The sequence below is a fragment of the Oryctolagus cuniculus genome, chromosome 16, assembly GCF_051225735.1.
Source record: "Oryctolagus cuniculus isolate XC-2025 breed Fujian yellow rabbit chromosome 16, ASM5122573v1, whole genome shotgun sequence".
NCBI classification, from domain to species: Eukaryota; Metazoa; Chordata; class Mammalia; order Lagomorpha; family Leporidae; genus Oryctolagus; species Oryctolagus cuniculus.
In genome coordinates this window covers 54,084,773-54,096,979 of record NC_142882.1, presented here as the reverse complement: position 1 = coordinate 54,096,979, position 12,207 = coordinate 54,084,773, and the positions used below count along the sequence as shown (strand labels likewise).

Sequence of the window (12,207 nt, the reverse complement as noted above, 5' to 3'; positions counted from 1 at the left end):
AGTTAAGGAAAATCCGGTGTTAAAAAATTAACGATGCTTTTTTTTAAGCGATTCTGCTATATGTTTTGTGTGTGTGTGTGTGTGTGCTAAAAGTGAATCCATCCTCATTACAGACCACTTGAGATGATACAGGTACAGAACATAATGAAAGTCCCCACCACTTGTAACCACTGATCAGAGTTTCGGGGTCTCGCTGTCCTCACACACAGATTTCTCCCCGTCGTTGTGAATACGCTGCAGATACCTGTGGATGTCTCATTTTTTTTCTTTCCCCAAAGAAACAGTTTATTTAAGGAATACACACCTTGTGCATTTCATAAGTACAACTTTAGGAATATAGCGATTCTTCCCACCATACCCACCCTCCCACCCACTCGTTTTTATTCACTCATTGTATCGCAGCATCGCCACAGGGTGTTGAAACCTCACTGGAAGCACATTTGGTGTGTGCATGGTAGACAACCGAAGTCGGTAACTTTGGCGAGGGGGAGAGGTGACCATCGGCTCGCTAAATGGTGACCAGTACACAAGGGTACCCTGTGGAAAAGTGGCCCGCTGCTGTGGTCTTCCTCAGCCCTGTTTGGTGACTCTGTGTATGTCATCACCCCCAGTAACCAGAGCCGTCTGCACCCATGTCTGTTTCTGGGGGCGGAGAGCCTCCCTTCCCTGCACCCAGCCACCCGCCCAGATGTCAGTGCCACATCGACACCCGCGGAGTGTGACGCAAGGGCGGGAGGCAAACACTTCCAGGGAGATTGCGAGTTGAAAACGAGCACATTGAAAGGTCTCCGAGTCACACTTTACTTTGCTCCTGGAATCCACGCCCCCTGGGCGGTCACAGCGGCCACTCGGTGCAGGTATCAGGCCACCTTGGTTAAATCATCGTTGGATCTGTTTTTGCTCCCCCCTCTGTGTGGGGAGCAATCCGGACTAGACTAAGTTACTCGAATTAGGACTTATTCTATGCATCTGCTCTCCCACAATATGGCGCTGGGAGAGAGGTAAACAGCTTCCGCACAGCTGCCTCCAGTTCAACTAATAAACTGTAGGACTTGCTCCTGATTGGAGAGCAGCGTACTCGGCATGTGGGCAGCCGAGTTGGGATTGGCGGAGGAGGACTATAAAGGAGGAGAGAGACGGCATGCACCAGGAACATCTATGGGGAACATCTAAGGGAACCCGTGCAGCCCCCCAGAGAGCCGGCCGGCGGTGTGCCGCTCCCCTGCGGAAGTGGGGAATGCGGCCAGGGGGAACTGCCCTTCCACGGAGGTGGAAGGGATAGTAGCCAACCCGGGAAGAACCAGCAGCAAACCCGGGGAGGGCCGAGCGGACAAAAGAACAGCGCAGGGTCCTGTGTCGTTCCTCCACGAAGAGGGGGAGCGACATAATGGTGCCGTGACTCGGATATGAAGCCTAGGCAGGGTTTAGTGTCGTTCCTCCACGAAGAGGGGGAGCGACACCTCTGGCCCCCTTTCCCACCATCTGTCATTTTCACAGGCCTTAGTGACATAAATCTTGTGGAATGTTGGCTATGCACATAGCATGAAGGATCCAGACTCTCCCATTTCTGGCTGGTGGGCCAATGTAAGCGATCCAGGGTGGCGGAGACTGGGGACAGATAGGACAGGGTGATGCAGGGGTAGGGGACCCGGGGAGACGCGTGATGAGTGAGGGTGGCAGCATGTGACTGATGATCGCCAGCTAGCAACCAAGTCTGTTGGGCGCTACACAACCACGAATTGTTCTTAGCAGTTTTTTTCCCCCCGTCCATGTGGAAAGACGTGGGGGCTGCGTCCAAGCTCAGTTTGCCTCTCCTTGCACAATCGTGATCCAGTGCAGTGTCCGGATGTTGTGCATGGAGGAACATCCGAGGACAGAGCCCTTCTGTGATGGGCCTGGGCTCTTGCTAAGCAAACCTGCGAACACGGCTGTCTCACGGCCCGCCCTTCCACCCCGCACCTCTGTCACCAAAGGCCCGTTTGTCTGGTTTGGTGAAGAATCTGCAGGCTCACGGAGCTGCGTGCGGGCTTTTTGTGAAGCTGCTAACCAGCGAGCCGGGTTCTTCCCCTCTCTCCTGCTCGGCTCAGGCTTTCTCCTGCGGAGTTCTCCATGGCCCCGGCAGTTCGGAGCTGGGGAGGCAGGAGGGTGTCTGTGACCTAGTGGATCTTCAGTGTCACAGAGACAGGCACGCTCAGGGCTCCTAGGACCTTAAGCCACATGGTTTTCCAAATGGGAGAGAAGCTTGTCTTTGCACCTCAGCGCTGGCCCGTCTGGTTTGGATGCGCACATGAGATACTAAACAGGCTCGGTGGGAAAGGTTCCTTCGCCTCGGGTTTGACTTTCCCTCCTCTTGTAATTTTTGGCCTGAAGTCAAGTTTTTGTCCATCCCCCTGCTCCCCCTGGGCGGAGGCCAGCGCCAGGGGCCGCTCTCTTCTCGGTGTTGACAGAATGTTTTTCAGCCGCACCAAAGGCCACAAATTTTATGTCAGACTTCAAGATACACAGCTTGACAAACACGTCTGCCTCTGGCGATTGGCAGCATTCTTTCTGGAAAAGAAAACAAAACTTGTTTTACATCAATAAGGAAAGTGGTATGACCAACACGGAACAGCGCGGCGGGGAAGGGGAGCCGGGGCTGAGTTCCTGGCCGTGGGCCCCATCCTCAGCCAGGCTCGGTTTTGAATTCTCTGCCCAGCTCCCTGCAGTCCTGGGGTTTTCCTCGGCCACATGTGTCTGATTCTGTAGCAAATCAACAAATCAACAACGGATAACTTGGGAAAGTTGGGTGGCAGTCAGCACCTCCAGGATGGTGTTTGGAAAAGGTGTCTTGGCTCTCTACCTGGCTATTTTATTTTTCCTGCTGGGTGAAATGGCCGATTATGGTTAACTCCTTTCCTTCACAGTGATTTTTAAAAACCCCAAGATGCTATCTCTCTGATGTTTTTCAGTTGAGTTTTCCTAACACTTACATTTTTTTTCCTTAGCCAGAGAAATTTGAACAGGGAATCAGTGTGTGTGTGTGTGTGTGTGTGTGTGGTGCAGAACTCAGCTCTGCATTGGGTGAAAAGCTTATCTTTTAAAAAATTTTTCTGTACTTTTTTTTTAAAGCTTCACTTATTTATTTAATTGGATGGCAGAGTAATGGGTTGGGGAGCTGTGAGAGAGACAAAAAGAGAGAGGAAAACAGAGAGAAAGAGAGAGAGAGAAATCTTCCACCCACTGGTTTACTCTTTAAATGCCCATAATAGCTGGAACTGGGCCAAGCTGAAGGCAGGAACCAGGAGCTCCATCTGTGTATGTCTCATGTGGGTGGCAGGGACCCAAGTTCTTAGGTTGTCATTTGCTGCTTCCCAGGGCACATTGGCAGGGATTGAATCAGAAGCAGAGGAGCCAGAGCTCAAAGTGGCACTCTGATATGAGTGTGGGTGTCCCGGGTAGTGTCTTAACCCGCTGCATCCCAATGCCCACCCCAGAAAACTTACTTGTTTAGCACTGCTGCCAGCTCTTAGGAGTTCCCACAGAGAAATGGATCACTCCTGGCAATTTCTATCATTACCACCTGAACTTCAAGTCCTTGTTGGGAAAGAGAGAGAACTATGAGGCCACTTCAAAACATTGGGGAAACAGAATGAAAAGATAAGTTAATTTTGGTGTAAAAGTATTTTGAAATCCATGGATACAAGGGGTTTTTGAAAAGTCCATGGAAAATGTGTATTATGAAATTGTATGTGCATTTCAAAAAAATTTTTGCATGAAAATGAATTTATTTTTTCATGCAGTATTTGGCTCTAGAGTTAAGATGCTCTTTGGGATTCCTGCATCCCATGTTCGAGTCTCTGGGATTAAGTGCTGACTTTGCTCTTGATTCTAGTTTCCCGCTAATCCACACCCTGGGAGGCAGCAGGTGAAGGCTCAAGTACTTGGGTCCCTGTCCATGTGGGAGAGCCAGACTGAATTTTGGGCTCTTGGCTCTGGCCTGGTCCAGCCCTACCTGGCTGTTGCAAGCACTTGGAGAGTGAACCAGCAGATGGAAGGTCTCTGTGTTTCTGGCTCTCTTGTCTCTCTGCCTTTCAAATAAAATGAAAATAAATAAATATAAAAGTTATCTTTTTCTTCCATTTTCCATGAACTTTTGAAGCGCCCCAGCACTCTGTTTCTAAGGCAGCTTTGCCACTGAGCGACGCTTGGAACCTGGCGGAAGTCTGACTTCCTTCTTGGGTTGAACTTCCCTTTGGCAGGTTGATGAGACAATGATGGAATCTTCTGCAAAACTGTGTGGACCAGGGTTGGGTCCCTGCAGCACAGCCTCTGGGCAGATGTTGCACCTTACCTGGGTGGGCCTGCAGAAGGGCCGGGGGCACTCTTGGTGACAGCTCTTGAGGTTTTCCAGTGACACCTCACATTATCCCCTGCCCCCAGGCCATTTGGCCAAGCCCAGGGCCACACTTCTGATGTCACCGTGGCCTATGACTACACCCCCACCCAAGACCAGTCCAGTGACAGAGAGGTGGTCAGTGAAAGATCTGAGGGGTCCCGAGGCCCAAGGTTGGGTGTGACTCATTACCAGTGGCAGGCGAGGACTGGGAACCTGTGTATGTGCTGGCAGCATGTTATGGGATGCCTCCCTGGGATTAGTGCAGGGTTCATGGCCACTGGCTTGTGACCTGTGTCTGATGAGTGTGTGAGGGGCATGAATGTGCCATGTTAGTGTCTCACCACATTGCAGAACTGGGAGAGGTGAACCAGTTCCTAGTCATAAGCAGAATGGAGCATCAAAACCAAAAATGGTGGATTCCTAGACATGGAAATTCACACCCACATACACGTTTGGGTGCATTAGTTTGATATTTTAGAATGAGCTCTGAATTCAGGATACTTTTTCGTTATTAATTTTGTTTTAAAGATTTATTTGAAAGGCAGGGAGGGAGAAAGAGAGAGAGCTTCTATCTTTGGTTCATTTCCCAAATGGGAACAAATTTCAGGTCTAGACCAGTTTGAGACCAGGAGCCAAGAACTCCATCCTGGTCTCCCACTGAGTGGCAGGAACCCAAGGGAGGCCATCACGGCTACCTTCCCTGGCACATTAGCAGGGGGCTGGATCAGAAGTGGAGCAGCCAGGACTTGAACTGGGGCTCTAATACCGGGTGCTGGCTTTGCAGGTGGCAGCTTAGCTTGCTGCACCACAAGGCCAGTCCTAATTTCAAAAATATTTTGGATGAGTGTATAATAGTTCTACATTTTTGTGGGGTCCTCTCTATTATTTCAGCACATGTATGAGGCATGTACTAATCCAATCACTAACTGGAATTTCCATTTCCTTGTTACTTCTTAATGTTTGGAGCTGTCAAGCTCTCTCTTCTAGTTCCTCCTAAAGTACATGACCACGAATGGTAGTTGCTCCATTGTGCCAGGGAACACCGGAATGTACTCCTCCCTCGCTGCGTTTTGGTACCCATTGTCCAACCTCCCCGTCCCTCCTCCCACCGCCTTCTGTGCATCTGCCAATCATCGTTCTGGGTTCAGATAAGCTTTTCCGAGCTTCCACACATGAGAAGGGGCATGTGATATTTGTTTTTCTGTGTCTGGCTTATCTTACTTAATATAAGGTCTTCCAGTTTCACCCACGGTGCCATTCTTTTTCATGGCTGAATACTGTTCCATGGTGTATATACCCCACATTTTTAATATCTATTCTTTCATTGATTGATGTCTTGGTTGACTCCGTATCTTGGTCACTGTGAACAGTGTTATAGTAAACATGGACCTGCAGGCATCTCTTTCATATGATAATATCTTTTCCCTTGGATAGCCAGAAGTGGGATAGCTGGGTGGTGTGGTAGATCTATTTTTCACTTTTTAAGGAATCCCCATACTGTTCTCTGTAATGGCTGTAGTAATAGGCCATCTTGAAGAGCTCTGTGTGTACCTGTTCCGTTTGCAGAGGGCAGGACTCCTAATGCCTCCTAACCAGGGATGAATGCTCGGTGGTCCATGGGTTTGGGAGCCGGGTCTAGGAACCTCTACAGTTATCAGTAAGTGTTTGAGTTGAGTTACTCAACTTCTTCAAGATAAAAATTTTTTAAAAAAATTTGAGTGGGAGAGGGGAGAGATCCTATTGGTTTGTTCACTCTCCAGATGCCAGCGATAGTCATGGCTGGGCCAGAGCTGAAGCCAGGAGCTGAAACTCAACCCAGGTCTCCCATGTGGATGGCAGGGTCCCGCCTACTTGAGTTACTGCTGCTGAATCCAGGGTTCTGCCTTAGCAGGAAGCCGAAGTCAGGAGCCAAAGCCAGGAATTGAACCCAGGCACTCTGATGTGGGACATGGGTGTCCTAACCAGTGTCTTAGCTGCTAGGCCAAATGCCCACCCCATCTTCACATTTTTGTAGTCCTCTGTAAGATGGGGAAAATCATACCTGCCAGGTGGGATTAGTGCATGCAAAGCACGTGACAGAGTGGCCCCAAAGTGCCCTCTCCTTGCTACATGTAATCGTTATAATTGTTGTTGCTGCTATAGTGATGCGCCTAGGTGAGCTTTAATTGAACACCAGAACTATAGACTTTTATCAGATTTGCAGAAGGGACTTTGAACCCTACAGGCTAAGAGCTAGCATCACTGGTAGAGCCATTGGGACATAAATCTTCCACAGAGTTAAGCTCACTTTGTCAGGAACTGAGTGATTTGTGAGGTTGACCAATCTGGGGAAATTCCTACAGTCCCCAGAAGCAGGGAGAACTCTGCCAAGGTTTTAGGTCAGCACTGTTTCTATTCTACCTTCTATTAGTTCAAATTTTTTTTCTCACTCTCCGTACTCACGTTATTACTTTTTTTTTTTCATGAATAACGTCCATAGGGCATAGTCATCTCCTTTGTACACCAAGTCTGTTTTCCCACATCTTGAATTCTTCTGGTGTTTTGGCTATTATTATTATTATAATGCCTTTTATCATTGAATTTCATTTCACAATTACAGGAAAAAGTTTTTATGTGACATCTGTAAATGTTGCTATTTCTGTCAGATAGGTTGGCAAACTGAGCCAGTGGAGTGCACATTGTTGATTGTACATAACATGTGTGTTGTTGCCTATTGTCTACTACATAAGAAATACTGGCAGTTCAGGTGATGGCAAACCCACAGACCAGGTAAAGCTTCCTGGTGGGGATTTCCTGCCGACACTGCTCCCAGGACCCCACTGACTGCCAGTTGTGCTGGGGAGGAAGGTGTTTCCCTGTGTCCACACATCTTCTGAGCCTGTCGATACTGCTGAGTGGTTGCAACTGCACTCCTGGCAATACCCATGATGTTCCACCCAACAATGAAGGCCCATAGCTGTGCAAGTTCCAGAAGACCAGATTACACGCAGTAAGAGTAGAAAGCCAGGCCCTTCATCGAATAATTAACTTCACTGCCTGAGGACAGAGATGGCTCTAAAGGTACGTGGTGTCATTTCAGATTTGGAAATGGCTGTCCATTCTTATGCTTAAAATTTACTTTGTGACATAATTACCTCCCCACAAAGCCAGTTTCTAAATGGGAGTTCTTCCTCTGGCTGGATGTCCTTCTGTGTCCTGGACGCCCCTGTGGACCTAGGCTCTCGGTGATCCTGGAGCCCGAGGGTCTTTGCTGCCCACCGGCCTTGTTCATCATCATCTGTTCTCCTCTCCAGGCAGTGCGCCAGCTCTCTGCCCCTGGACTCTGGCGGGAATTCTCTTCTGAAAAGGGTGTTCTAGGGGGTGAGAAATTGACCCAGGGTGCACAGGGGCCCCTGCTGGAGCTGCCATGGGGGAGCCCCAAGGGACTCTTGTTTGGCCAAGTGGTCTTGGCTTCCCTGTGTCTTCCAGTGTGGTTCCGAGCGCAGGGTCCCACTGCGGGTGAGCAAGATGATATGGCACGACCATTTTCCAGGTGGCTTGCTGTTGCCCTGCGTGCAGGGACCGTTGCTCTCTGGAATGCAGTTCATCAAGACTTTCTCGTTTCCACTGCTCTTACAAGCTCCACAGAAGAAGCTGATGTTGATTTTTCGGTGAAGCCTTGGTTGATCTGTCTTCACTGGAAGGGAAGCCATACACTCACTCCAGGGCTGACTGTGCCAAGGATGACGGTCCCTTGAGTGCCCGAGGCAGAAGCAGGAGCTCTGCTCGTCATTCAGGGCATGTCAATGCAGCACCTGTGTCATCTGAGGCTCAGTCCTGGACACTGGATGAGAGGGACCTGGGTCCTCTCCCAAGGAAGACAGCTGAGGAGCTGAGAATGAGGCAGGTGCACATGGAAGCCCAAAAAATGCCCCGAAGTGATGCACTGGAGGGCGCAGGAAGTTCCTTTGGAAGGTCAGTTTCAGGAGAGACTACTCCTAGCTTTTAGGTGGACAGGGCTTCCTGGTGGGATGGCACTTAACTCTGTGAATCGTGAGGGCAAATCTGGGAAAGTTGGTATCAAGTGGAATGAGATTTTTGACTCCTTATTTGAAAGAACAACACTAGGTACATTATTTTTTAAACAGGCAGAGTTAGACAGTGAGAGAGAGAGACAGAGAGAAAGATCTTCCTTTTCCGTTGGTTCATCTCCCAAATGGCTGCTATGGCTGGCGCTGCGCTGATCCGAAGCCAGGAGCCAGGTGCCTCCTCCTGGTCTCCCACGTGGGTGCAGGCGCCCAAGCACTTGGGCCATCCTCCACTGCCCTCCCAGGCCACAGCAGAGAGCTGGACTGGAAGAAGAACAACTGTGATAGTTGCCCCAACCGGGACTAGAACCCGTAGTACCGGCGCCACAGGCAGAGGATTGGCCAAGTGAGCCGCGGCGCTGGCCAAGGTACATTTTTTTTTTTTTTAATGGGTTGGAAGAAGATCCAAGTATATTCTGTGTCCAGCTCCCAACTGTAAAGATTTATTTATTTGAGAGTCAGAGTTACACACACACACAGAGAAAGAGAGGCAGAGAGAGAGAGAGAGAGAGAGAGAGAGAGAGAGAGAGGTCTTCCATCTGCTGGTTCACTCCCTAGTTGGTTGCAACAGCCGGAGCTGCACTGATCCAAAGCCAGGAGCCAGGAGCTTCTTCCAGGTCTCCCTCACGGCTTCAGGGGCCTGAGGACTTGGTCCATCTTCTACTTCTTTCCCAGGCCATAGCAAAAAACTGGATCAGAAGTGGAGTAGCTGGGATGCCAGCACTGCAGACAGTGGTCTTACCCACTACGCCACAGCACCGGCCCCAGCAGCTCCCAACCGTAGATTTTTCTATACAAGGCATGCAATTAAAAAAAAAGAATTATTTATTTATTTGAAAGGCAGAATGACAGAGACAGAGAGAGGGAGACAGAAAGAGAGGTCTTCCATCTACTGGTTCACTGCCCAAATGCCTACAGCTGGGGCTAGTGCAGGCCATGAGTTAGGAACTCCATCTGGGGCTCCCAAGTGGGTGGCAGGAACTCAAGCACTTGGGCCATGACCTGCTGTGTCCCAGGTGCATCAGCAGGAATTTGGATTGGAAGTGTGGAATAGCCAGTATTGGAACCAGTCACTCTAATGTGGGATGCAAGCATCCCAAGTGGAGGCTTAATCCACTGTGCCACAATGCTCACTCTGGCACACAACTTTTAAGCATGAAACTGTAAAAGTAAAAAATGCAAAGCAGAAAAGCAAATCCACATGGGTGCTGTGGACCATGGAGATTTCTGCTTCACACTGGAGTCATTTGCCAGGTCATTGTGCCAAATGAATACAATCTCCACAGTCGAAAACTATGACCAGGTTTCAAATTTCTCCCTTTCCAAGTGGCTGTCACAGGGTCCCTCACCTGTTCACAGAAGGACTCCTGGTAGAATAAGGCAATCACGCTTCCCGGAAAGCAAGAAGGATGCTTTTCCTGGTGCTGTGAATAGATCCTCTGTGAGTCTCTGCCCGAGCAGACGGCAGACACTGGACGACCATAGCCCCTGTCTTTGGGGCACGGGTAATTAATGGGGCAAGTGTAGGTTTGTGACTTTCGAGTTGCTAGGGCAAAACTGCTTGTCCATTTCAGTTTTTGCCTAAACCACTGGGACACGTTCTTCCTGAGTCAGTAGGGATCCTGCAGAGCCAACAAAAGACTCCCATTGATCACTGCCCTCCAGTAATTGCTGCCAGTGTGAGGCTGTCCCTGCAACTTGTTGACATCTTTTGACAATTTAAATATGTCCCATGCTAAGGGCCTGCAGCCCTCAGACTGCAGGGTGAGGCATGGAAAGGCAAATATGAGCTTTTCCAGCAAACCCGAGCATAGGGTGCAAACAAGCGTGTCCAGCGATGACATGTTAATGGTGCATTAGGAGCCTTTTCTCTGGGGCTTCCCTTGCGCAGAGAGATTGCTGGCAAGCTAAACCCCTGTGGGGCCCCTGTCATTTTGAAAATAAGAAAATCGGGAGGCAATAATTCCTCCTACAGCACATGAACATCCCTGTGGATTTTAAAACAAAGGTGTGTTAGGAATCGTCGGGCAGAAAAGTCTCAAAACAGACGTGGGGTGGAAGTTGGCAGTTGCACCTGGAAAACTCTTTTGCAACTCATCTGCACTGAGGGCTCTGCAGTCTGTAACCAGGATTCAGCAAACTCTGACCAGGGATCTGTCAACTGGGACCCACGCTTGGCAAATTATGACCAAGGCTGTCAACTGTGACCAGGGCTCAGGCCTTGCAAAGACTCAGCACACTGTGACCAGGGCTCAGCTAACTGGCTGTGGCCCAAATCCAGCTTCATGCCAGCTATGGTAAAGTTTACCCAGAACACAGTCACCGCCGTTTGTTCAGGTACCATCTGTGGCCACTTTCTCGCTACAATGGCAGAGTTGGGTAGTTGCTACAAAGGCCGTATGACCTGCAAAGGTGGAAGTATCTGCCCCCAACCCTTGACAGAAGATAAAGTGTGCTGACCTCTGCTCTAGGTGAGTGTCTCAGCGCCAATGGTGACCTTCCTGTCGAGTCACCAAAGTGAGTTTTCAGAGGAGAATCTGTGATCCTGGAGCACCCATGCAGATGAGCATGGGATTTGAGAGAAGGGGGCCGGCCGCCCAGCCTTCCTGAGCGACCTTCCCGGCCCTTCTGCGTCCTCCTCACTCTGCTTCCCTGAGACATCCGTGCTCACAGCTCACAGTGCCAGCCTCCTGTGACTTCAGGGATCATGGGAAGCTGGTAGAATTTTATTTCTCTTGGAGCCGGCACAGTTTAAGCTGGAAGTGTAAACGCCATGGGCCAGCTTTTGATCGGTGTTTGGGTTAGATTTGACCATAAACCTCTCAGCGCACAGGTAGAATTAGTAAAAGTCAGGCATGCTTTTTCTGGAATTCCAGAGCTAAGTTCCAGCTTTCTGGACTGCTTGGAGAAAGAATTATTCTTTATAGCTGGGAAGGGATTTCAACTTTAAAGCACCAGATTCTTATAGTTGCTAAAAGTTTCATTGTAGTTTGGGTGGAAAAATCTAAAATGTTTCTAGTTTAAGTCTGTTGCCAGCAGGGTCCCTGCCCTGAGCCCCAGCGTGCTGTCTTCCCTTCCTTGATTTCTCCCACTTCCTGCCCTCAACCTCATAAAGCTCTCACACCCACGGAGAAGATGTTCCTTACCTTGGATTAAACACCAAGGGGTTGTTGTGTTGAGAAGGATCCTGAGGGTGCACCCAGGAGCTCTAGGAAGGAGCTCCGTGATGGATGATTGATGTCTGCTGATTCCAGGGGAAGTGACGGCGGCTCAGGCAGCATCACTGTTAGTCTTGCTCAGTGCCCGCAGGGGCCCCAGCCTCGCAGGGCAGTCCTCTGCCGCTTTGCTTTCAGATGTCTGTTGTCAGCAGGTCAGAGAATCCATGTTCCTGTCGCTGGGTCTTACCAACATCTCTTATCCCGTTGCCTCTGGTTTGTCCATTGCTTGCTTTTTATTTCATTCTGTATTTCTTCTCCTTGGCTCCTCTCACTGTAAAACCCCTGGGGAAGTCAGTTGTTTTTAGTCACTTCTGGTCATAAGGTTGCTTCCTCTGCTCTCCAAGGCCAGTGCACACGAGCGTACAGATGGCAGCCGGGAAAGCGGTGAGAGTGGAGGTGGAGACGCAGAGGGCACACACAGCTTTTACATTCATTGCTCTGCATTCAGCTTTAGCCAAGAGTTCTCTCCATTCTTCTCTTTTTTAGTCCGTTTTATTTTTTTAAAAGCTTTTGTAGACATTAATTTTTGTTGTATTTTACAAAAAAA

The 12,207-nt window shown here is 49.5% G+C and overlaps 1 long non-coding RNA gene across 2 annotated transcripts; it reads right to left on the bottom strand.

Annotated features, from left to right (window-relative positions):
* Nucleotides 1-777: 777 nt before the first annotated feature.
* Nucleotides 778-11,935, bottom strand: LOC138845800 (uncharacterized). 2 transcript variants are annotated; one of them, XR_016222553.1, is made up of 3 exons: nucleotides 11,589-11,935; nucleotides 1,461-2,547; nucleotides 778-907 (listed from the first exon to the last, which is right to left on the bottom strand). It is a non-coding gene; the product is annotated as an uncharacterized LOC138845800 (long non-coding RNA). The 2 variants fall into 2 exon arrangements; XR_016222554.1 differs by lacking the exons at nucleotides 778-907; nucleotides 1,461-2,547 and adding an exon at nucleotides 8,860-9,232 and having other exon boundaries at nucleotides 11,589-11,917.
* Nucleotides 11,936-12,207: the final 272 nt, after the last annotated feature.